Source organism: Eublepharis macularius, chromosome 3 (assembly GCF_028583425.1).
Source record: "Eublepharis macularius isolate TG4126 chromosome 3, MPM_Emac_v1.0, whole genome shotgun sequence".
NCBI classification, from domain to species: Eukaryota; Metazoa; Chordata; class Lepidosauria; order Squamata; family Eublepharidae; genus Eublepharis; species Eublepharis macularius.
Window position 1 is genome coordinate 18,737,557 of NC_072792.1, and position 27,295 is coordinate 18,764,851.

Genomic DNA, 27,295 nt, shown 5'->3' on the forward strand with positions numbered 1-27,295 from the left:
TTTCTAGCATGAGGGGCAACTGTGTGGACAATCAGACTTTGTGACTGGATATGAGAATAAAAATGTAAGAATACATAACTGTCTTGAAACCACCAAGCTTATGAACATATTCAGAAATCAATATGCTTATCTGTACTCTGCAATACTTTAATTATCAACACTTTAATTCTATTTCTGGTTTAAGAAAAACACCGCATGTGTTGTCTTTAGCAGTGTGATTCAAACCCCCGAAGGGTATGTGTTCTTAAGGTTAAAAGCCTGAGTAGAGAACATATGAAGCTCGAGGGGGGGGAGTGTTGGTTGTGACTAGGGCCCTCCTGAGGTAAAAAAATTTAAGGTAAAGTAAGGAGGATCTTAAATAGTTTAAAAGAAACACCACAGTGCCCTAGAGAGGAGAGTTATAATGCAGGTCTTTGGCTAGATCAAATTCTCTGCTTTAAAACAATTAAAGTTGAATTGTCAACTCAACAACCATAAAGAGTTGTCACAATGACAGGCTGTGATTTTCAGTGTAATGGTTTAGTTTAAAGAGATTAATGTTTTTGAGACTTACTGACAATGCTAATTTGCGGTCCAGCCTGCAGAAAGAACCCAGTGTCATGCAAAGTACTTGCATTTGTTCAGAAACAAACAAAAAATAATTACACTTCTAATCCAAAAGCTGACCCTCCCCACTTTTTGCATACACAAACAATAGACAGTGGTTGTTGTTCTGGTGCAAATGCAGCTGAGAGAAGTAGCGAATAGATACTTGCTGTGGATTTGCTCTCTGATGACAGTGAAAGGCTAATGCTAAAAGTTCCCTGGAGAGGTGGCATGAAAATGCTCTAAATACATAAATTAATAAGGAGCCTGTCTTCATGGCCTATGGCAGTGTTTGTTAGTTGCTCTCTAGTTGCCAATTGTTAGGGCACAGGCCTCTTGATAATACCCCCCCATCCCTTCCTACTGCTGCTGAGCTGTGCAGTGGAAGAAAAATGGGGTGATGTGGACATCAGCATTGTCAAGAGCCAGTTTGGTGTAGTGTTTAAGAGCAGCAGGAATCTAATCTTGAGAACTGGGTTTGATTCCCCACTCCTCCACTTAAAGTCAGCCGTGTGACCTTTGGTCAGTTACAGCACGCTTAGAGCTGTCTCAGCCCCACCCACCTCCCAGGGTGATTGTTGTGGGGATAATAATAACACACTTTGTAAACCACTCTGAGTGGGCGTTAGGTTGTCCTGAAGGGCAGTATATAAATTAAATGTTGTTATTATTATTAAGACCACAATGATATCAGTTCCAGGGCTGGAAAAATGGCACTGTGCAATAAATGATCGTGGTGGTTGAGAGTGCCCTCAAGTCACAGCTAACTTATGGCGACCCCTGGTGGGTTTTTTTTTTATGTCAAGAAACTAACCCACTGCCTGCCTCTGCTATCCTGGTTGTCATTGGAGGTCTCCCATCCAATTACTAACCAAGACCAACCCTGCTTAGCTTCTGAGATCTGATGAGATCAGGCTCACCTGGGCCATCCAGGTCAGGGCACAATGAATGCCAAAAGGGAGGGACAACCAGTCCAAACAGACCCGATTTCTTCAATTCCTTTCGTATCACAGACAAGAAATTTCTAACAATGTACACTTAAAGAATCCAAATCTTCATTCTTTTTATTTCTATTTCAAGGGTGAATGTTCAGCCCACAAAATTATTACGCAGTGGAGTTGTCCTGCCGTGCTACCCTGGAGGGAGCTCCCGGCAGGAGATTGGCAATGGGTTCGCCGGCCTCGTTTTTTTCTCCCGTTTCGCCGGAACTGCTTCTTCATGGCCTTTCCCAACTGCCTCAAGCCCGATATTGTGGCCGTGAGTTCCGTAGGTTAAGCGTGCCTTGGTCAAACCTATCTCTCCCCCCTCTCTCTGATGAGGCCCCGATCGAACGCATGCGGCTTTCCTTTCTATTCCATTCATTCACCCGCTTGCCAGGAAAAGGTCAATGACCGGCAGTGAACTCGCTCCTACGAGCATTCTAAATAGGGTGTGGCTTGCAGTCGGCTGAAAATTTACCCTTGAAATAGAAATAAAAAGAATGAAGATGTGGATTCTTTAAGTGTACATTGTTTTGAAATTTCTTGTCTGTGATACAAGAGGAATTGAAGAAATTGGGTCTGGTTGGACTGGTTGTCCCTCCCTTTTGGCATTTATATACAGACCTCCCCTTGACATATTGCATCCCAGGGCTCAATGAATGGCAGTCATCCAGAAAACCAGGAAGTGACATCACCCTACTTTTCTCTCATTGCTGCAGCAGAGGGGGACTGGGAAGGATTGGCAGGAGCCCTTCTGCTGGAAGTGGGAAAGAGGCATCCCTAGTTTCCAACCACTAAGCTCCCCCCAGTGCTGCTGAGTGGTAAGTGGCCCACAAGCGGCCCATGTGGCCCAAGTGGCCCAAGTGGCCATGTGGCACAAGTGGCCCAAATGGCCCATGGGGACCACGTGCAATGTGCTGGTTAGAGCGTCAGCCTGGGAAGCTTGATGGGTGACCTTGCAACAGTCACATTCACTTAGCCTAACCTACTCACAGGGCTGTTATGATGATAAAATGGCGGGGAGCAGGTTTGGGTCCCCATTGGGGATAAATGCAGGGTTTGGTATAAATAAAGTAAACAACTGCAAATCAATGCCCTCCTGTACTGCTTATGGGGCTGCAATCTGTTGACAGAAATTGACTTGCAGCTCCAGTGCAGTATGGGTTCAGAGGTTGCTGGATTCCTGAAGGGGAATTAAACTGCTTGCTAGAGTAGCTGGTGCCACATATCTAAATAGGGCCATTTTGTGAGATTTTTTGTGTCCATCTCTCAGTTTAGACCAACTATTAGCAAACTTTCAGAGTAGGTAGGCAGGATTTTTTTTTAAAAAAAAAATCTTATTTTTGGGGAGATGCTTTGGGTGGGTTGGTAATTTAACAGTTTAATAAGTTTAGGTACTAGTTAGTGTAGGTTACAGGGGGGAAACTGAGAGCTAAATCACGTGAGATGAATTACATAAGGACACTCAAGGGAAGGGAAACGCAATGTTAGCCGAGTTCATTTGAATTTCTCCTCTCTCTGCAGAACTGGCAAAGATCACTCCTCAGAGGGTTTGTTAATAATTGACAGGGCCTTTGGGGAGGCAAAGAGGAAGTTAACAAACCATCTGAGAAGTGATCTAACTGGCTCTGTAGAGAAAAGTGAACTACAGACTATGATTCCTGGCTAACATTGTGTCTCCCTCCACTTGAGCGTCTTTGTGTAATTTCTCATGTGGTTTAATTCTGAGTGACAGAAGAACAGAGAGGGGCCCTGGGGGAAAGGCAAGGGTTAAGACTAGAGGGGTGGATGGAAGAGGCCTGCCCCAATGCAGCTCCCGTTCATCAGCCTGGCTTCTGGTGCAGAAATTTAAAGGATATATTGGTCCATTCGTTATTAGAGGAAGCTGCAAATAATACCTATTTCCCCAGGGATCATTGCCCCCGTGGGAGGTGCAATATTTGTCCATTAGCCATGAAAAATTCAGAAGTTATAAATCCAATCACTAATAAACCTTTATATGCTTCTTCTTTTTCTACATGTAAAATGTCCAATGTGGTTTATTTAATCTAGTGTAGTTGCCCTTTATTTTATGTGGGAAGTACAACTCGCCCACTCAGTGTGAATTCAAGAACACTTATCATTTATCAAGCATGAAGTTATGGAAGAACCCTTAGTTGAACATTTTTCCCTATGCCATGGTTCATCACAAGACCTTAGAGTTTCTGTATTAAATATGTTGAATATTAAGGAAGGAATGAACACACAACAGAATCTTTTACAATTAGAATCGCAATGGATTTTCCATTTAAATAGCCTGTCACCTTATGGTCTTAATAACTTACTGGATTTATCTTATTTTTTGTAAATAAGTTTGTACTTCAGAATATAATGATTAATTGGCTGTTGTCTCCTTTAAGAGTGTGTAGGTTTAAATACTTAATGATTTTGTAGCCGACCATGGCATCGGACCGTCTTTAGCAGCCAATATGGTGGTGAAATATTGATTGCTTTGCAAGTTATAAGTAGATTGCTTTACTGTGAATTTTGGATAGACAATGTAAGTACTGTTGATCAGGATAATTTATTTTGTTTTGCTGTGAAATAGATACTGTATAAAGGAGCCTACGAAGAAGCGTATATACAAAATGGGATTGAATGAATATATGCCGGCAAAACCTGTCGGCACGGTTGTGAAATTCTACTTCACAGGCAACTTCACAGCACTCAAAAATAATTCGTGAAGCCTAACTAACAAACCTTCAATGATACACCGATAAAGAGCGTATTTATAATTTAATCATATACTATTCTTACCCAACAATTCTATTGAACATGATATACATAAGTGAGACACACAAAAGCCACCACAGCCACTTCAAACTATGTACAGTATACTCAGAGGCTATAATTTAAAGTGCTGTGTGCTAAACCTTGCTATGAAGAAATAAATATTTACTAAAAATATATACTATAAATACTATGTATACTGTTTAGCACACAGCACAATAAATACTATATATACTATAAATACTATATATACTGTTTAGCACACAGCACAATAAATACTATATATACTATAAATACTATATATACTGTTTAGCACACAGCACTTTAAATTATAGCCTCTGAGTATACTGTACATAGTTTGAAGTGACTGTGGTGGCTTTTGTGTGTCTCACTTATATATATCATGTTCAATAGAATTGTTGGGTAAGAATAGTATATGATTAAATTATAAATACGCTCTTTATTGGTGTATCATTGAAGGTTTGTTAGTTAGGCTTCACAAATTATTTTTGGGTTTGCATTCTTTTGTGATACTCTCTTGTGCTGTTACAACTTCACAGCACTGGCATCTTTGTGATTTTGCAGCCTCGGTAGCAACTGTATAGTATTGGAAGAAAATTTGTATCCGCGCTTTGAGAGGGTTTATGAAGTGGGATACTGTCCAAGCGCCTCTGGGACTCATATGAATTTATTACAAAAACTTTGATCTTTGGATTCAGGATACTTCATCCCCACCAGGTGGACAGTATTATTATAAATTTATTTATTATAATAAACTATGTATATGTATTTATGAAATGATGGTATTGTGTAATAATTGTATGTAACTGATCCTATTTATTGGAGCACTGTTGGCACTTTAGTATTATAAATTGATTGATTTATTGAATAGTATTCATTATATACTCCAGGAAGGGTGGTTTATGGCTTCTGGTGACAGCAAGAGGGTTTGCTGGAAGTGGGAAAGAGGCATCCCTAGTTTCCCCTTGACATATTGCATCCCAGGGCGCAATGAATGACAGTCATCCAGAAAACCAGGAAGTGACATCACCCTACTTTTCACTCATTGCTGCAGCAGTGGGGGACTGGGAAGGATTGGCAGCTGCCTTTCCTGAGGCAGCTGCAGGAGCACCACCCCCACCACAGGTGTCTGAAGAAGGAGCTGGCACTGGGCGGGGGCCTGCTGCTCAGGCTCCCCCTCCTCCAGAAGTTAAGACCCAGCAGCAGGAGGAGGAGCAGCTGGAGGAGTCTTTTGGAGTTGGCTTCAGGGATGCATGTTTTCTGTCCCTCATGCTCACCCAGCAGATGTTGGAGGAACTGGTGGAAGGGCCTACCATTGATGAGCATTCCCCAGTTTTCTCTGAGGCCCCCAGCAGGCCTTTCACCGTGAGGCAGGAGGAGAGGATAGTGAAGTAAGAAGAAGAGAGTGTGGACGTGGTGACCCCCACATCTCTACACCTTCCCCCTCATCCATCTTCTTCTGCTCAGCCTAGACAGGATGTGTCTGGTCCGAGCACCTCACAGGAGGGTTCTCCTGGGGTGCCCACAGCTGCAGGGAAGATTGGGCAGTCCGTGTCCTCCAATGTCTGAGAGCACTTTCAGAAGAGGGAGGACCCTCGGTATGCACAGTGCCAGCACTGAAGGTCCCCGGTCAGTTGGGGAACGCATGTGAATCTTCTCTCAGTAACCAGCCTCAGAAACAACATGAGGAAGCACAACTTCTTTGGGGGTGGGGGGAAAGAGACTGGCACTACCTGGTTGCCAACAAACCAGCAGGGGAGTCGTCCAGCAGCCACATCTGATGCTCCCCCAGATAGATTTTATTTGTTACCCAGCACAGCTTCAAAGGACACAGTTATAGTATTCTACTTTCTTTTTATGGAAAGGAAACAATTTAACCTGGTAGGTCATTCAATGATGTGAGCTTCACCATTAAAAAAAAAAATCTCTCTCAGAAAAGTGGGGAATCCCTTGCTTAAATACAAGTAGCTCTACAGTCATTATTTCTGAAAACTAAATAACACCTCTTTTCATTTCCATCTTGTATCACTGCAATACAATAAGGGGAAGGAGGGGTCCTTAGTTTAAAATGCATTTCAAAGCACCTGGTATTGCCTATCCTTTGTAATATGGTATCTCTATCTTTTTTTGTCTGCTTTTTTAAAAGGACTTCACTTTGTATTTTATAGATTGGATTGCTTTCTTTTACTTTCTATCTTTGAAGTGTGGCTTGCTTTGAATTAAGGAGGTTAGATTCCTTGAGACAAGTTATGCTGTAATTATGGAACACTGGCTTATAAATAAGTTATTAGCACTTATGGGATTTCTGTGCTTTTACCCTCTGAAGTCTTAGCACACCATGCTGTGTTAAGTTCAAGTGCCCATCTGTAAGCAAATCTTAATATTTGCCTAATTAATGAGAATAATATATGTTTTAATAAGGACAAAATATTCTTTCGGAGGATATATTCTGTTGTACTCCAACAACTTAAACATGTCTCGATCATTTTTTTTAAATGAAATGGCTTTATTGTGACTATTTCTTTCTTCAATTTTTCCTACATTGTCCTATTTCAATTTTTTAAAAAATGGCTTGATAGCCTTTATTTTCCAAAGTTAGGTTACCATTTTGGATTGCAGTAATGGAGACCAAAGTGATCTTAGTTGGGATGGTCAAGTTCCAAAGACTGGTTTTCTTTTTTAGCATATTCAAGGTTAAATGTCAAAGTTTTATCATTTTAAGATCATTTGTAAACGAGAAGGCAGCATGGCACAGCTTGATATTGTCACATCTTGGAAGTTAAGCATCGTTAGACAAAATCAGTACTTGGATGAGAGACCACCATGTTGCCAAGTAGGCCCCCTCCCCTGCTTTGAAGCCTGCTATGAACTGTGTTAAAGTTTCCTGCATTACTGTTTCACTGCTGCACAAAGACTGCTTTGCACGTGTGTGTTCTGATACACGTGTCAGTTTCCTGCCTGCGTGTCAATTACCTTGCTGCTGCAATAGACTGTGTAGTTTACTGACTCCATGTTTGGTTAACTGCACAAAGGACTCTTTTCCTGGGCAACCCTGCCCAGACCTGTATCTGGATTTCCCAGTGTGTGTTTGGACTTTCTTACAAGTGTGCCCCGTGCCTGCATTGCCATCTGCCACGGACCGTGCCTGTTCCCTGCCTTGGACTGTGTTTTAAAGTGTTGTTTCCCCTGCCTCCATGGAAGCCTGCCTCATATGGGCCCAAGCCGCTGCTAGCAGCCGGGCGCCTGCCGGGGAAACCTCCAGCGAGCCTGGCTAGGCGCTCCCTGGTCAGTTCCCGCCTGGAGCCTCCCGCGGGCCGGTCCCCGAGCTTGCCCTCGCTACCGGGCAGCCTGCTATCCAGCCCCAGCTATGCCCAGCCGGCATCCATGTTCTCAGGCAGCCAGAAGACCCTGGGAAGAAGACTGCTTTGAGAAGCCATTTCGGCGAAGCGGGCACACCACGTCCGCAGCGAGAGCCCCTCGCCCCGCTCTGCATATCTTAGGAGCCGCCCCGGAGAAGGAACTAAGTGCCGACCATCCCAAGCACTTAGAGAATGCATCTCAAAGAAACCTCCGCATTCCAGAAGCTGATGACATCAGGACAAGCCCTGTCCGCTGGAACATCCTTTCAGCCCACTTGGATTTCCCCCTCCCTCTTTTGTCCCCTCTTCCTGAGGTGTCACTTATCACAATCTGATTACCAAAGTGGCCCATCCAAGCCATTCAGTAGCCCATTAGACCCTTTGTTTTAATCTGTGAGAACCACCAAGTACCGCACCAGCCCCAGGGTACGTTTTGGGGTATTTAAGCTGGTCTCCCAGACCACTCGGTGCCTCGGCCATTCCCTATCCAGACCTCCTTGCTGTCCGTCTGTGGTCCCAGTGCTGGCATTGGGCCACCCTCGCTGCCGTGTCTCTGCTTCGCTCCAGGATTGTGAGTATTTCCCTTACCATCGTTGGGAACCCGCTAATGCGAATGTCTCTGTATTTCCTACTCTGTATTTCTTAGACCTTGTGTGTTCCTTGTATGATTGTGCAAGCTAGGCTTACGCCACACTCAATACACGTGTTTGGAACTTATTTGTTGTCTGCCTCTTTTTCACTAGAGTGTCTGGGATCGGGACCTCCGTATACATAGGTTATGATCCTCGCTTAATATTAAAGTTACAGACTGCTATAGCTAATTCCCCATTATAATAAAAGAGCAGTTCTGGTAACAACCACCAAAGACTAAGGGGAAGACTGGGGAAGACTGGGGAAGGCAATGGCAAATCGTCTCTGATCCTCACTTGCCTTGAAAATCCCTTGATGAGTTTGCCATAAGTTGGTCACTACTTTATGGCACGCACATATATGCATCAGAATCAGTTTACTGTGTTTGGCCATAGGCTGTCACAAAATAACAGAAATCCCACTAAATCAAATATTCAATACTCAGTACTCGAATTTATTGCAATTGGCCAAAGGCCGTAACAAATGATAAGACAAAAACAATTGTATAAACAACTGTGCAAATAAAATATGCAACCCGAGCCAAATAGAATAAACACACTATAAAAATTACTCTGTAGAACATGCAGCCAGGAGACAGACATTTGCTGTCACAGCCTTTTCTCAGATTTTTCCTGCTGCAAGAGCAAAAAGAGAGACCTTGTACGAGGTCACTGCATCCTCGTCAGATAGTAAGGCTACAATATTGTCTTTATCTTGACTAGAGCCCAGCCTAGCTTAAACATTTCATTCTGGGAGATAGGTATAGTGGGCAATATAGTAGATAATGGCACAGATGTTCTGGCTAAATCAAATCCAATTATACGTAGAATGCAGAATTACCAGGATTCAATATGTTGACTACAGAATTAGAACCAGAATTTGATATAATGACTACCGGTTCCGGTAGCATCCTCTTTCTTTGCAGCATTAGACCTTATCTTCATAGCAGCAACGGCGAAAAGTGAAACTCTGTATGAAACATGTGCCTCAATATCAGAAAGCAAAAATATAATTTTCTCGGCATCTGTATATGGGGTTAGACTATATAACTCAGATGCACATACATACATACATAAGATCATTTGTTGTATTTTTTGTTTAAATAACACTCCATAAACAAGAGCAATGTTATCTATTTTTAAAAAAAATCAAAGGGATTTGTGTCTGTAGCATAAATGCCTAACACATTGGCCTGTTTAATTACTTCTAATAGTCACCAGTCCCAAGTGCATGTAAATTAGTTAGAAATATAAGTGCTCTTTTTTTAAAAAAAATGTCCAGCTTTTATCATATACATATACAGGAGTAAAATCAGCTGTTTCAAAACACATTAATAGCATTAATAATATTATATGGATCTTTTGATGTTCATTATGTTCCGAGGGTTGGGCAGGTTGTTGTTAACTCTCTTAAATCGGTGTATCTGATGAGTTTTCAGGAAGCTGAAAAGCTAAATTATGTAAGTGCCCTTGAGAAATAATCACAACTGGTCTGTAATTTTGGGGGTGGGAGACTGACACACACACTCATGATTTCAACATTGCTCAGTACCTGTTTCAAAAGATACTTCCTGCCCCTGTCAAGTAGAGCAGTTCCAACGGAGATATATTATGGACATGAATGATCCACAGAGATTCTATAAACACAGAGAGAGATTATGGGAGCTGGGATTTTTTTTACCTCTGCAAATGTGCAATGCCACACACATATATATATACACTAAATACCAACACAGGCCACAGGCCACCAGTAAAGCCCCAAGGGAGTATGCGGGAATTTCCTTTTGCTAGAATGGGACGAGCGTGCTGTCAAGAAGCACGTGTGGTTTTCTGACAATGAAATGCTCTACAGCTTCTTTTTTTGTTATATCTCTATAATGCATACATATTTGTTGTTAAGGACAAAATGCACCTGGAGAAAAGCATTTTGTTGTTTTCTGCCAGGCTGCTGCCTGTAATCCGTCAGTTTATCATCAATAGTGTAACTATTGAATTCCGGAAAGACTCAACCTTTTTCAATATGTTTACATGAATTCTATGGCACAAACTCCCTCCCACTACCAGTTACCTGAATAATAATTATGGGTAGGTGTGATAAGTGTATACATACCTAAGTTGGAGGGGAGGAGGAACCTAACTTCCTCCAGAAGCAACAAACAAATGGTAATGTAAGGATGCTAAAAACTCCCTTGGTAAACCAATCAGATATTGTGAGCGTAGAATTCAAAAGTATAACCAACCTCTTCAGTGTAATCATTTTATTTTTTTAAATAACATGATGTAAACAGGTATATTTGCACTCCCCACAAAACAAACTGAAATACTGAGCTTATTCAAATTCTGCAGCAAGTAAATTATAGAAATCTGGCCTAATTTTTCCTCTTTTTGTATATTGTTTCAGCAACTTCTGTGTCATCCTGAGGACCGGTAAGGGGTTCTCCATATTTTTACCTTTTGTGGCTAGATATCTTGTATCCAAAACTGGTATAGCATAATTTGAAATCTGGTTCAAATCTGACCTTTGCAAAGAGCTCGACTAGGGCTGATATCCTAAAAATGCTAAGAACACTTTGAATAAAATGGGACTTACTTCTGAGTAGACATGGGCACAAACCCCAAAAATTTAACTAATCTGTGGTTCATGGTTCGGTGCCGATCCCAAAGTCGTGAACCGCAATGGACATTTCTCGTTATCGAACCGGTTCATGGTTCGTGGTTTGTGGTGCTCAGAATGGCCCCCATTGCACTTAGAGAGCCCATATTCACAGAGAATGTGTAGCAGGCTCTCCTCCAGCCAGCACCCAAGTTTGGTCAAGATTGCAATAGGGATCTTGGAGTTATACCCTCTCCAATCCGAGGCCCCCAGGAAACTCCCACAAAAATCCAAGCTCAATTATACTCTGTCTCTCCCCAAAGGCTAGCAAGTAGCAAGCAACAGCTCTCACACTCCACTGCTCACTGAAAGTGAAAGCCAGCCTAGGAGCGCAGTACTTTTTATAAGCTGAGGTCCCATAGAGCAGCACAGGAGGTCTGTGTTTGGCCATCAGAGCTGCCTATCAGGGTTTGCAGAGATGAGATTGAAGTGCCCGTGGCTACAGAACACCCCCTCCCACCTCCCTCCCCCGGGCGTCTTCTCCCAGCTTGTAACCACTTTGCAGCTCCATGGTTGGAAAGGAAGACTTGCTGATCAAGGTAAGCTGGGTTTCCATTCGGGTTTCTAGGGCGACAGAAGGAGCGCAGACAGAGTTCAGGCATTCCCCCGGCTCCGCTTCCAGGAGAATTGATTGATGGAGCCTGACTGTCTGGCTTCCCGAACCATGGCCAAATACACCGAACCAGACTTCTTCCAAACGCTGATTCGTTTGCCCTGGACAATCACGAACTGCCGGATTGCAATCGCGTAATTTCCAATTTCATGGGTTTTTGAAGTTTGTAATGCGGTTCGTGCCCATGTCTACTTCTGAGTATGCCTGTTTAAGTTTGCTCCCTATGTGCCCTTATCCAAGGTGCATTCCTCCCTTTCTTATCCCCCTACCTACAATGTGAGCAGAACAGTAGTTCTGCAGGTTTCTTGTAAGGATTACGGTAACAATTTGATCGCTGAAATCAATACATAAGTATTACTATTCAGCCACCCTACAGGCTTTAGAGATTATGGCAGGCAGTGCCCGTACACTTTCTTGCTTATCTTCACAGCCAAGAAGGCTGAAAACACACGTTTTTTTTTTTAAAAAAATGAAAACTGAAATTTGCAAGAAGCTGAATTCTGTACCCAATAACAACTAGATGATGCAAAGCATCAGACTGCACTGTTCAAAGGCTTTATATTAAAATCCCACTGCCTACCCTTTCAAATTCCAGTTAGAATGCAATATCCTTCCTGGGCCTGAACTGATACCCACTGCCTCAAGGCATACAATAGTTTAAAAGTCTGTCTTTCAAAGTAATTGTATCAAGAAAGCAAGCTCAGTGGTATCTTTTGGGGCTCCGGCTAGATTTGTGACAGTCGGCGGTTGCACTAATCTTTATTGTTAATGTTGAAGACCAAGCATGACAGGGGGAGACAAGATAGGCGCCGGTGAATGACAGAGTAATCAGTCTGGGTTGCAACTGGTTCATTCATAAAGTCACAAGCTGTGGGAAGCCACTATCAGCACGTCCACATGTTTGCCGCTTCTGATTCCGATGGCAGTTAGATTGTTTCAATAACACTCGTTCTTTGTCTGAGGTGATTAGAAAACCATGTTGTTCTATGAAAAATAAGCTGATAAAAATCTCCACCTCTGTTTGCATTATCAATTTGAGAATGCCTCTTAATCACAGTGCAAAATCTGTACAAGGCTGATTTTAATAAACCACTCTAATGAATGTGCCATCTTTTTCACTACTCCACCACTCAACATGTTTTATTTAGAAAGACAGACCAACAAAGAACAAAACAGGGCCCCCTGCAGGAATAATAGACTGAGAAGTTATATTGCATGCATCTTTTAGGGGAAAAAATGCAGCTTAAAGTAACTGGAGAAGAGTGTTTCCGCACATGGAACTTCCAAGCTGTAAAGAAACCAGATCCTGCAGCTAGAATCTCCAGAGCTGTAACTGTTGCCTGTTTAATTCAGTGGCATGAAGTATGTCTCTTCACAATTAGAGATGGGCACAAACCACAAAAACCCAAATCATGAGGTTCGTGGTTCATGGGTTTTCATGAACCAGGAACCATGAACTGGCACGAACTAGGGCCAGTTTACAAACCAGTTTGTGGTTCGTGATTCGTGGAATTTAAATGCCCCTTTCCTGCCGCTTAGCAGTGGCAGGGAAAGGGACATTTGACAGTTTAAAGGGCCCTTTCCTGCCGTGCAAGTGGCAGGTCCCTTTAAATTATCAGCTGGCTGGTGGCAGGGAGGGTCCCCCCTCGCTGCCTGCCAGCTGATAGTTTAAAGGGACCTGTCACTTGCAAGTGGTAGGGCCCTTAAACGGCCCAAACCCCAGCACTAGCACCAGCCCCAGCCCCACACTTACCTTGCTCTGAGGGCCCACAGCATCCTCCCCCTCCTCCTATGAGGGGCAGGAAGGCCATTTTTGGCCTCTTCCACTGCTGCATGGGCCTGCAGGGTGACAGAGGATGCTGAAAACGGCCTCCATGCCCTGCCATGGTGGCCATTTGAGGGTTGAGAAGGCTGTTTTGGGCAGTTTAAAGGGCCTTGCGGCTTGCAAGCAGCAGGTCCCAGCAGGTCCCTTTAAACTATCAGCTGGCAGGCGGTAAGGGGGGGATCCCCCCTGCCACCTGCCAGCTGATAGTTTAAAGGGACCTGTCGCTTGCAAGCCGCAGGAAAAGTTTATATGTCCATTTCCCTGGGGAAATGACCATTTAAACTGCCCCTTTATGACCCAAATGAACGAGTAAACCAGTTCATGAAAGTTCGTGGAAATGAGCTTCCACGAACCACTGGTTTGCGAACCATGAACTGTCCTGGTTCGTGCATTTTTGGGGTCGTAATTCGAAACGTGCCCATCTCTCTTCACAATATGTAGTTTTTTCATTGACATTTCAAGGCACAAGACATGGAAAATCTAGGTCCTATTGATTCATGTACCTTGTGCAAATTTAGTTTCTACTGCTGAAAAATGTATATGCTCAAACTTATCTATAAATACCATCCTTTGATTTTCAGATTGTATCCCTTAATATACCCTGACCTGGATAGTCAAGGACAGCCTGATCTTGTCAGATCTCAGAAGCTAAACAGGGTCAGTCTTAGTTAGTAATTGGATGGGAGACCTCCAACAAAGACCAGGGTTGCAGAGTCAGGCAACTGTACACCACCTCTGTTAGTCTCTTGCCATGAAAACACCAACAGGGGTTGCCATAATTCAGCTATGACTTGAGGGCACTCCACCACCAGCACTGCTTAATATGGATTCCTCATAATGGTGAAAGAATGCCCTGTTCACCTGTTTGGGGTGGGGTGGGGTACATGTTTTAAACTTTTTCATTCTTGTTTTTATGTCTTTGTATGCTTTTTACCTCTGATTTTAATTGTTTTAGTGATGTGTTGCTGTTGCTTTTGGTGTTTTGGTTGATTTTAATGGTACAAAAATGTGATTTTATTTTGTATGGTTTAATTTGTTAGCTACCTTGGTAGTCCTTGTGAGGGCAGAAAGGCAGGATATAAAAAAAAATGTTAATGTTAAATAAATACTCGCAAATCCCCGAGTCATGCTTTTCCTGGCAGTCATCTGTCCACTAATAAAAGAATTTGAGGGGAATTTTCGATTGCATCAGAAGAGGGAAGGCAGATCCCTTTTGCCAGCAGAATTTTTTGTTGTGGGATCCCAGCAATAACAATATGTAACAATCATGGAGGAACTGGATAAATATTTGTGTCACCTCATGATATGAAAGATAATTCTTGTTGCCATTGTTAAATGGTTTAATTACATTCCAACAAACATAACAAAACAATGCCACACATTTCCCAAAAGAGACATAATTAACTTTTTACCATTCCCATAATTTGTTTTTCAATGTGTAACTATGATAGAGTACCTGCATATAGAAGGTCTTGGGTCAACGTTTGATACATCCAGTAAAAGGTTCTCAATGTAACATGTCAGGAAAGATCTTTCTCTGCTGAGGCCCTGGAGAATTGTTCCCAGTCAGAGCTAGAGATGTGCACGAACAGCAATACGAACAAAAAATAGCCACAAACAGCCCAATCTGCTGTTTGCAAACAAGCTGTTTATGAGGCCCGATTCTAAATGAACAGGTGGTCGTTGCAAGCCTTGTTCGTTGCTGTTCATTACTGTTTGTCAAGCCAGACAGTCTGGCACCTGCAATCAATTCCCTTGGCAACTTAGGCAGGGATTGTCTGAACTCTGGCCGTTTCCACACACGTTGAATAATGCACTTTCAATACGCTTTAGTGAACATTTGTAACTGATTTTCCATGTGTGGAACAAAAAATCCACTTCTAAAGGATAACTAAAGTGCATTGAAAGTGCATTATTCAACGTGTGTGGAATCAGCCTCTGTCTGAACTCCTGCTGTTGCCCTGGAAACCCCAATCTAAGCCCAATTTAGCCTGATAGGCAGGTCTTCCTTTCAAGTGTGGTGATCCAAATTTGTTACAAGGGACCACAGACCAGGGGGGAGGGGGCTCCTAGCTCTGGCTTTGGAGAGGTAGAGACAGCTGCTGTTGGCATTTTGATAGAGAGACAGGGTGAGTGCATTGAACCTTGAATTTTCTTTGTGTGTGGTGGGATAGGGATCTACCTCTTCAGGTTCCAGGGCTGCTGCCAGGCTCTGAGGCCAAGCTATTATTTATTATTGGTACCTTTCCTGGTGCCTGCTCAGGTAAAGTTTTTGGGAGTGGTGCAGTAGGGATCTTGACTTGGATGATGGCTGGAGGAGAGCCTGCTGGCCCCCACGAACAGCCAACCATGAACATGTTTGTGAACAGGGTCATGTTTGTGGTTGTTCATGAGTCCCTGTTTGTGGATGGCAACAAACAATGAACATCATATTCGGGTTTTTTTTCTGTTCATGCCCATCTCTAGTCAGAGTTTCCAATGCTGGATCAGCCATCTGCTTCAATATAAAGCGGCTTCATAAGGAGATGCTACTTTCTTTTTCCTATCTTCTTTAAGAAATCCAAGAGTAACCCACTGTGGCTGATAGTTTCTTGAATCTTCCAAAATATGTTTAATATATTAACCCATTCACCATATGAATGCTTTATGATTATGTTGCCAACAACCGGAACTGGTTCTTCTGATGTCCCATCAGTATTGATAATTGTCCCAGGAGACCTGATAGCAGCCAACATCCTGACCCCGAGTGACAGGAAATTGCTTGCCATTAACATCTGCATAGAGGGCAACATTCTGAGCTCCATTTTTACATGTAAGGGAAATCTCCACAACGAAGACCGTCTCAGAAGAAATGACAGCATCGGAGGTGGTGTAGTAGGAGGGGGAGATGGCGGGTTCTGTGCAGGTCTCAGTTGGCTTCCATGGCGGGGGTGGCCGTTGTTTGTGCCGAGGCGGCTCTCCAGTAAATTTCTCGCTAAGGTCCGGCGACCTTTATAATACGAGACAGCCCCCGCCTGCCTTCCCGAGCGGGAACTGAGGCGAAGGACCTCCGCTGCCGAACCTCGATTTCGGTTTCGGTTTCGGTTTCTCAGCCATGCCGGACGCTCCTCTCGGCTGGTCCAGGAGGACACGACCGGGCACCCTGACCAGGCGGCTGATCCGCAAGGATTAGCCCCCAAGACTCCCAGGGAGGGAGCCAGGGTCCGGGACGCGGCGGGAAGAACTCCCCGAAATCAATGCGGGGGGGGGGGGGGAATTGCCCGTTTGTCCCTATGGAGGCCGGCAGATGTGCGCGGCGCCTCGAGTGCCGCCGGGCAACGAGAAACGGCAAGTAAAAGAAACAGGCAGAAGCCTGTAAACAAGCGAATCCCTTCTGTTCTACAAGCGTTTGTGAAGGAGAGGTTGATCTGAAGAAGACTCGCTCTTCCCCTTCGTTGAGTTCCAGAATTTTGTTGGCGCCCCCCCCCCCCCAAATGGCAGCAAAGAAGCAAAGTCCCGCTCTCGGTAAGTCAATCTCGGCTACCTTGCAGAAGGGGGAGTCGCTTGAAGAGTTGGTGCGCAGGGCGGTGGTGGAAGCTATAAAACCCTTTGTTGACAAGTTGAACGAAACTGATCAAAGGGTGGGCTTAATTGAAAGCGAGGTGAAAACCATTAAGGCAGCAGTGGGGGGGGCAGAGAAGTCTGCTCTGGAAAGTGCGTCACTTGTGAAGGCTACAAAAAAGGAGCTGAAGTTGGTGGAGAACCAGCTGATCGGGCTACAGGTGGAACGAACGCAGACAATTTTGCGTCTCCAAAACGTGAAAGAGGAGGAAAAAGAGGATCTGTGGGAGGTGGTCTCGGAGCTATTGGCGATACCCGCGAGGACGACTAAAGAAGAGGTTAAAAGCGCCATTTTGGAGGTCCGTCGGGCTTCTTCAAAATATGCAACAAAGCGACAGTTGCCTCGTGAGATCATTATTGACTTTTCATCTAAAAAGATTCGGGACACCATCCTATATAACTCATACAATGCGGATTTGGACTTTATGGGTTTGAAAGTCAAGATTTTGAAGGACGTTCCATTTCTAGTCCGGAAACGGTGTTTTAAATATAAAAAGTTTGCAGCTCTTCTGAGGGACCATGGAATAAAGTACAAATGGTTATTCCCGGAAGGAATATGGTTCAGATATAAAGATCAGGCCTATAAGATATTATCAGAAGATCAACTAAAGGATTTTGAGAATAAAAACCCAGAACTCTGCTGCACCAAGAACGAAGAAAAGGAGGAGCCGGAGGGGGGGGAGGAGGAGGAGAGCATCGCAACAGCAGTTGCAGAGAGAGAACTGCGTCCGGGACCTAGAAGGGGGAGGAAAGTTTAATCAGAATTTGAAATGTTTATTCTCTGTATGATTAACCACTCCATCATTATTCTATGGAGCTATTTTTGTATTATGACAGTATGAAGGGAAACATTGAAGTGTAGTGTTTAGTGTTTGTAGTTCATTCCCCCCCCTTTTTCTTTTTCCACCCCCCTTTGTCCCTTCCCTCTCCCCTTTCCTTGTGATAGTCTGGTGTAGTGTTTTGTAGTTATGAAAAATAAAAAAAATTATAAAAAAAAAAAGTATTGATAATTGTCAGTGCAGGTTTTCTAGCCCCAATTTGCTTCTTTTACAAAGCGCATCTTTCCCCAAAGCAAAAAGCCAGTTCTGGCCTTCCTCCATGTCTTTGGAGCAGGAGGGCCTTCAGAAGAATTCCAGAGGCATCACCTTTGTGTCCGGAGGGACCACCCATTAAGAAACAGCTGCCTCCATCATAGGAGGATGTTTGACTTGCAACCTCCACACATTTGTGTTTGAACACAACATCCCATGGCAGCCATTTTGTGATTGTCCCCTTTGGTAGGCATTTTGTGGTGGCACCCATTCCTTGCCCTTGAAATTCCAGAGCTACCTACAGGTGTGAGAGCCAGTTTGGTGTAGTGGTTAAGAGCGGTATGCCTCTAACCTGGAGAACTAGGTTTAATTCCCCACTCCTCCACTTGAAGCTAACTGGGTGACCTTGGGTCAGTCACAGCTCTCCCAAAGATCTTTCAGCCCCACCCACCTCACAGGGTGATTGTTTTGAGGATACTAATAAGACGCTTTGTAAACCGCTCTGAGTGGGCATTAAGTTGTCCTGAAGGGCGGTATATAAATCGAACGCTACTATTATTATTAGGTCCAAAGTGACTGCCCCCCTTGGAACAATATAATACCATGTATATAGTACCTTGTAAAAATGTCTTTAGAATTTTAGTCTACAGAACAGCTTGGACCACTGGGACATTTAATTTAGTTCTGCATGTTATGTCATGAGGTTACCTTCTGACTGTGAATACACTTAACATCAAGTTTAAAAGAAATTGAATATTAGGCTATTGAGGTTGAGGATGAGAACACTGGAATACAGACCAGCCAGGTACAAAGTAAGTCAAACTGATGGGCTTGCAATATATCCTAGATGATTTGAGGTACCGGCTGGGATATTTACAAATTTAGAATCCAATATATTATAGTTTTGTTCTTGATGAAAAACCTGGGGGGGGGGCTATTTCCATAAAACACTATCATCTTAGGTTGCTACATTACTCTCAATCTGCTGGTCCAATACAGCAATGTCATCCTAGTATAGAATCGAGAAGTTAAATATGGTAGTTAACCAGCTGTTCGTAAAATAACTGTCAGTCTGCTGGTAAGTAATCCAAATGAATCATACAATTGTGATAGAAGAACAGATGCTCATTTCTACTATACTTCTTTCAAAGCTTCAGGTTTTTTCCCCCCAAAGTAACTGTGAAACAAAAAGCACTTAAAATGAATACAATGAGGTCTGGATCCACCTTCTTCGTAGGCAGAATAGAATGACAAAAACAAAAACAGGGTTAAGCCTACATGTCTATCCCTCAGATTATCCATCCTCGACTTGGAAAGTTACTCTCTTGAAAAGTTACTCTCAAATCAGAAAGATACATTAAGCCCCTTAGGATAAGTTAGCACTAACAGATTTTTTTAAAGTAAGAATTTAGCGATCAATAGCTGATAAAAACAAGTGATTTTCACTTTATTTTCTAGAGAGTTCCGTGGCTCCTAGGATAATTAGCAAGGATTCTTCAATGAGAAGGGCTTTTTCTCAAACATTATGATTGTGCATACTCAGGGCCAAGCTACACATGATGAATGACACTTGAATGGCAAGTGGATTGAGTGGAGGGCAAGTGAACAGGGAGAAATACACTTGCCATTCAAGTGTCATTCGTCATGTGTAGCTTGGCCCTAAGAGTTTAGGAGATGTTCTGCCTCACCATGCAGTTACCATGTTGTCAGGAAGAGGCAACCTGTGGATTTTCAGCTTCTGCATGTAATATGTACAAAGGCTGTATGCGTGGGCAGACTCGGTGTGTTACCCCATTCAAAGAACATGATAATTATGCACGTTAGGTGGATTAAAACATGCAGATGGCAGTCTCCCAGTACGTGCATTCCCCATGTCTGAAAAGCTTCTCTGAAAGACAGCTTACACACTATTACCAATCTTCCTCTATAATGGCCAGATACATTGGGATGTTGGGTATGTTCTAAGATAACAACAACAACAAGAACAACAACAAGAGCGACAATAATAATCTGTGCTTATATACCGCTCTTCTAGATAGATTAGTGCCTCACCCAGAGTGATGAACAAGTTAGTGTAACTTTTATCCTCACAATACAGCTGGGGACATGGGGCTGAGAGGAGTGGCTTACCCAAGGCCATCTACTGAGCTCATGGCAGTAGTGGGATTCGAACTAGTAGAGTGCTGACTTGCAGCCAAACAACTTAACTACTGTGCTACGGCCTTCCTAGTAAAATAAACTCAGCAGGTGTAGCATGAGTCCTGGATGAACCACATGCCTTGAAGTTTTCTGGGCATTTAAATTTACCTCATTTAACACAACCGGACTGTGAGCCAAGCAGCGATATATTCAGATTGCATCAAGTAACTGAGAGCTAAGCTACAAGTGATGCCAGGCGTGTTTTTTAACGTGTCGGGGATGCAATTTTATCTGGGAACTGTAGTTCAAAACAGAATTATGTTACTAGAGTGGGGAGGCAGGGCAGGGGAAGAGCTTTTCAAAGACAGTTTTCAATGACAGGGCTGTGAGATCACTGGGGGAGTGGCCCCAATCTGCAGGCAATTTATCGCATGGATTGAGGCCACTTGGGAACAAAGAGATGTTTTAGCAACCTTAGGGAGTCTCCTAAAGTTGCAGAAAAATCCAAAACCCAAGTAAAAAAGTGAGTTTAAAATCTCCCTTACCAGAGGTCTGTGCCTGTGCAGACTCCCACTAGGCAACCTGATGGGCCCCACTGGAAACTATGTATAAGGATGGGAGGGAGAGACCGGGAAAAGTCTCGGGAAAGGGAGGAAAGAAGGTACTCAAGGGGGGGGGGAGATAACCAATTTGGTGTTTGGAAAGGGGGGAATGTCTCCCACAATTTTTGCAGCCCTCCCCCCCCCCCTGTTTTGTGTGTGCAGAGGCCTCACACCAGGGAGGTCTCTGATAGAAGTGAAGGACCCCCTCCTTGGCCTTTTTCCATTCATGCTCCCTGCAAAACTGCCCCTGTGCTTCCTCCATTTAAAGATTGGCATTGCCTGGCAGCGTCTTCCTCCTGGCTGCTGCCTCCCTCAGTTTGCTGTCCTAGCTCCACAGCTCCCCATGCTTTGGGCCAGCACCTCCTCTGGCTTCCCAGCCTTCTGTTAGCCCCAGCCACCTCACTGCTGCTCTCCTGCCCCAGTTGTTGGCCCCAACATCTCATGCCACTACATCAAAGAACTCACACTGCTGCCCTCCTGCTGCAGCCCCACAGCCGCTATCCTCCTGCCACAGCCCTGCTGGCATTGCCAGAGCTCTCTGAAGGAGCAAAGGATTGCCACTTGCAGCCATCTGCCTTGTCCTTCTGTTGCACGCCCCTTTTATGGATGCTGGCATCTTTTTGAGCCATGCAGTCTACCCAGCTATTCCCATTGCCATCTCTGGCCCAGCTGTGCTTATATCCAGCCAGGTGGGCAGAGGCTCAAAGACTGCACATGAGCCCTGCAGGATCGCTGCAAATGGTCGCACCACTACAATATATGTATATAAAATGAAGCTGTATTCATATATGTGCCATAGCATTACCCCTGTCCTGGAAAGCCCAGGTGAGCCTGATCTCGCCACATCTCAGAAGCTAAGCAGGGTTGGCCTTGGTTAGCAATTGGATGGGAGACCTCCAACGAAGACTAGGCTTGCTGAGGCAGGCAATGGCAAACTACCTTTGATAATCTCTTGCCATTTAACCCCCCCTCCTCCGGGGTCACCATACGTCAGCTATGACTTGAGGGCACTCTCTACTACACAGCATTATAATATGGACATTGTGATGTCACACTTCCCTCCAGTCCAATCTGAGCAGTGGCAGAAGGAGAGCTGTTAATCTCTGTATTCCTAGAGAGAGAAGGGAAAGAGCTGGTTTATCTCCTTTTCTCTACTTCTTAAACTGGCTATTTGGGGTGAGGAGAAGGACAATTGGTTGGGCTTCTGATCAACAACCCCCTTCCCTGCCCAGATATTTAGCATCTCAGTAAGTCTGGGAGGCAGCAAAGTTTCTAGAATGAGTGGAGGGACTTTTCTGTGTACAGATCAAAATTCCGCTAGCAGGAGATCAGAAGATGACCCCCAGATGATCCCTCATCTGCTGGGAGTTGGCTTCCAATGAGTACAAGTACCCTGTTCCTGGGAATACACTAACAGGTTGCAAACAGCCAAATTGCCTGTCCATTAATTGGCTGTCTGATCCCCGCAGGAGAACAGGAAATGAGCCAAACTGGCTGGTGCTCAAGCATCCCTACCTGGCTCCACTCTGCTCTGCCTGTGTGTTTGTAAATATAGCAAATTGCAACAATTGCTCGAACGTCAACTGTTGGCACACATTTTCTTTTCTACATTGACATGGTTCTCTTGGCGCAAAGCATAGATAATTGTAGCTTTTTGTTTTCAACACAACTAATAGTCTGGTCCGGCTTTGTGTGCTCAGGAAGTTTCTGGATGTGTTTCACAAACCAAAGTGCCCCACCCCCGCCCCACTTCACCATCCACAAGACAAACCCTGTTTGAGACAAGGAGTCTTTCGAGAGAGAATTGGGAAGGAAAAGAGCCTCTGGACTAGCTCAACCTTTATGGAGCAATCCTAAGCAGATCTACTCAGAAGTACAGATGGTCATGAACCTAAATACGAACCAAAGAAATGAACAAACCAGGCCGGTTCGTGGTTCGTGAACCAGTGGTTCGTGGAAGCTCGTTTCCATGAACTTGTCTACTGGTTCGTTTGGTTCATATTAAAGAGGCAGTTTAAATGGCCATTTCCCTGGGGAAATGGCCATTTAAACTTTTCCTGCCCCTTGAAAGCAGCAGGGCCCTTTAAACTATCAGCTGGCAGCTGGAATGCCCCCCTCGCCGCCTGCCAGCTGATAGTTTAAAGGGATCTGCTGCTTGCAAGCAGCAGGGCCCTTTAAATGGCCCAAACTCCAGCCCCAGCACCCCCCAGCCCTCACCCCCCCCCAGCCCCAGCTCCAGCCCCACACTTACCTTGCTGCTGGGGTGGTGAAGCTGCCCTGTGGGCCCAAGGCCTCCTCCTGCAAGGGGCGGGAGGGCTGTTTTTGGCCTCTTCTGCTGCTGCGTGGGGCTGCAGAGCAGCAGAGGAGGCCGAAAACAGCCTCCCCAGCCCTCATATGGTTGCCATGGGCTCCCAGCATGGTGAAGGAGGCTGAAAACGGCCTTCACACCCCTCAAATGCCCGTGCAGCAGACATTTGAGTGGCAGGAAGGCCGTTTTTGGCCTCCTTCACCGCCCTGGAGGCCTGTGGCAACCATTTGAGGGGTGAGGAGGCCGTTTTCAGCCTCCTTTGCCATGCTGGGAGCCCATGGCAACCATATGAGGGCTGGGGAGGCTGTTTTTGGCCTCCTCTGCTGCTCTGCAGCCCCACGCAACAGCAGCAGAGGCCAAAAACAGCCCTCCCGCCCCTTGCAGGAGGAGGCCGTGGGCCCACAGGGCAGCTTCACCACCCCAGCAGCAAGGTAAGTGTGGGGCTGGGGCTGGGGCTGGGGCTGATCCCCCCCCCACCAGCTGACAGTGTAAAGGGACCTGCCCCTTGCAAGTGGCAGGAAAGGGCCTTTTTAACAATTAAATGCCCCTTTCCCTGATACTAAGCAGCCAGAAAGGGGCATTTAAACCCCATGAACCACGAACCCCATGTTTCAGGGTTTTTTTGGTTCATGCCCATGTCTACTCAGAAGTAAGCCCTATTTAATTCAGTAAGACTTACTCCCAGGAAACCATTTTTAGGATTGCCACCTGGGCAACTGATGAGCTTTGCTGGAGGGGCTGTGGCTCGGAAGAAGGGCATCTGCTAGGCATGCAGTAAGTCCTTGGTTCAATCCCTGGCATCTCTAGATAAAAGGACAAGGTAGGAGGTGATGTGAAGGACCTCTCCCTGGGACCCTGGAGTAGACAAGTCTGACCTTGGTAAACTCATGCTCTGATTTAGGATAAAGCAACTTCAGATATGCATATGGATTCCATCTAATGCAGAGGTGTGATAAACTGAAGATATATTGCAACTGGCTTCTCCTTTTCTGCCCTAAGAAGGGTACAGTCTAGCAACAGACTCGTTCCTACACATAGTTCATTCATCACTCAATGGCATTAGGTGTCAGTCAGGAATGTAAGTATGTAAGTTCACGGAATGTGAGCTGTTATTACTGGCAAGCATATATATTTTCTAGCCAATCCACTAGAACATAAGAACGTAGGAGAAGCCATGTTGGATCAGGCCAATGGCCCATCCATTCCAACAGTCTGTGTCACACAGTGGCCAAAAAACCAGGTGTCATCAGGAGGTCTGCCAGTGGGGAAGGGACACTAGAAGCCCTCCCACTGATTACCCCCCCATCACCAAGAATACAGAGCATCACTGCCCTAGACAGAGAGTCCCATCTATACCTTGTGGCTAATAGCCACTGATGGACCTCTGTTCTGTATGTTTATCCAATACCCTCTTGAAGCTGTCTATGCTTGAAGCTGCCACCACCTCCTGTGTCAGTGAATTCCATGTGCTGATCACTCTTTGGGTGAAGAAGTACTTCCTTTTACCCGTTCTAACCCGACTGCTCAGCAATTTCATTGAGTGCCCACAAGTTCTTGTATTGTGAGAAAGGGAGAAAAATACTTCTTTCTAATTCTGCTGCTATTCCTAATGCATAATGCCTTTCTGATTATTAAGAAAAATATGTATTTGGGATCTTCATGTTCACTGCTTGAAACCATTAAGGACTGAGAAATGAGGATGAAGAAAACTTTCCAGTCGACATCAGAGCTGAGACCAGAATACATGGAGATACTGTTGCTGAAATACAGCGTTTGTGTCTGGTAGGAACAGGTTTTTAATGAAAATGTTTTCTGCTCGGCTTGATTTTGTATGTTAAACTCCAGTTGTGTGATTTTTGCAGTATCAAATTAAATTCCACTACGAACCCCAGTTACCCTTTTACCACACTGCGAAGTCTAAGTATAAATGTTTTAAATGATAGCAATATCCTGCCAGGGAAGACAATTCTGTTTGCTTCTGCTAAACAGCATGTCTCCTTTCCTATTATGTAAGCACAATTTCATTTGCCAACATGTCTTCTGAGGTGATAGAGGGAGGAAGTAAGAGCAAAGAATCTCTTTTAAGAAGAGCTAAGTATATTTCTTGCCTTTCTGTCCCACCATTTTTTCAAGTAGTTCAAGTCTACCTACACAATTTCCCCCTCCCTTATTTTATCCTCACACCAACCCTTTAAGGTAGGTTAGGTTGAGAGAACCCAATAAGGTTCCAGAGGAGCAGAGGATCTGAACTTGACTCTGCCCAGTCCAAGTTCTGAAACCACTACAACACAAAAATTCCAACACACTAAAGGAAAAAGGGGAAAATATCTGGATCTTTAGTACTGTGGGCCAATTCTCATGACTAACTGCCAGAACAATTGGTTCCAGTACACTCCTGAGCTGTGTCAAGTCCCTTTAATACATTCGTCAGACTTCATTGGCCCTTCTGGAATTTATTTCATCAGTGCCAAGGGGTTTGACTTACTATTTTAAATAATTATTTCCCATCTATTAACCGTGTTTCATGAGGTGGCTTACATTGTTTTAAAGAAAACAGTATAATATAAGCCACGGTTCTAAAAATCCCACATCCAAACTTGAGCAGATTAAAAAAAAGCATTAGTCATTAAAAATACTATGAAAATCTTGAATAAATGGAATAAACCATCATTTAAGAGCAATGTTAACCAGGAAGAGAAGTTTTAAAAGAGCTGGCAGAGGTAGCTCCTCAGAGGGTTTGTTAATTTCATCTTCGCCTCCCCGAATTGGTCTCTTATCCAATTACTAACCAAGGCTGACCCTGGTTGACTTCAAGGAACTGATGAGATTGGGCTTGCCTGAGCTATCTGGAACAGAGTGCAAGAAACCCCATAGCACTACCAAAAATGGTAATTTAGTAATTGAGGGGAAGGTATTTAGGGGCACCTCATAATCTGAGGCCCTAACAATCTCTCTACACAAGACGCCTCAGTGGGTGTTCATCAAGTGTAGGGAGACACAATGTTAGCTGGGAAGGGTCATTTTAAAAGACAGAGCTGGTGGAGATCGATCCTTAGAGAGTTTGTTAATTTCATCGTTGCCTCCGGAAGGCTCTGTCAATTTCACCTCTCCAGTCTAAAACTGTGTGGAATCACAACCAGAGGGCAGCAAGGAATGGGAACGGGCTGGAGCTGCCTTCCAGAGCTGAGCTTGGACCTGGAGAGGTTTTAATGGACTAGTTTCCCTTCTGGCATTTCACAGCCCCTTCACACAGCTCCAGTGTATAGGAAACCCTTTGCTCTGCTGCCAGCTCTGCCTTTTTAAACTACCCTTCCCAGCTACCATTGCATCGCTTGACACGTGCTCTTCATGTGTCAGATGTCTCATGTAGAGAGATTCTAAGTAGCGTTTCTCCAGACTAAGAAGACTTCCTCCAACTGAAGGGGCCAGTCCTTCAGTGGCAGATCCACTGAAGTTGGAGGAAGTCTCAGATTGGAGGAGACTTCTAACTTGATCCAAAAGGAAAGATAGGGTATAAAAAACATAACAGTGACAAATAAATGAGGAGGAAGGTCCACAAATTTGGCACTGCCACCATGGAGGTGAACTCATCCTTGCAGTAAGTCGTACAGTCTCCAAAGCTGGGACCACCCAGGGACAGTCTTCTAACAAAGATCTGAATGGTCAGGTAGATTGATTTGGGAGCAGCTGATCCTTTAGCTCTTCCAGGTCATTTAGGCTTTCATGAGTCAAATGAGCATACCAGAAAGCTAGCACTAACCAGATCTTGCTACTCTGTCTCCTCTGAAGTAAATTCAATTTTATTAAATGGAGCGTACTCCTTGGAAAGTGTTCTTGGGACAGCAGCCACAGTTCCTCTTATTTAAACCAGACAACAGCAAAGCAGCTGTATTTTGCAATAGTTGAAGTCTCTGAAGAGTTTTCATAGGCAGCCCCATAGAACAACATATTACCGAAATATGAAGTGGATGTTTCCTGGGCCTGAATAAATGAATCTCAATCAGCCACCCAACCGTAAGGGTTTGTAGTGGCATTTATGGAAGACAATTTTATCCTTGAGGAGTTAGGGTGGTGAGCAGCATTTTTCTCTGCCCCCTCTCCCCCAGGCTTTTGCCAGCTAGGTCTGAACATCTATTTTTCTGCATTATCTCTTTCTCTTTGTTATATTGCATTGATTTCTC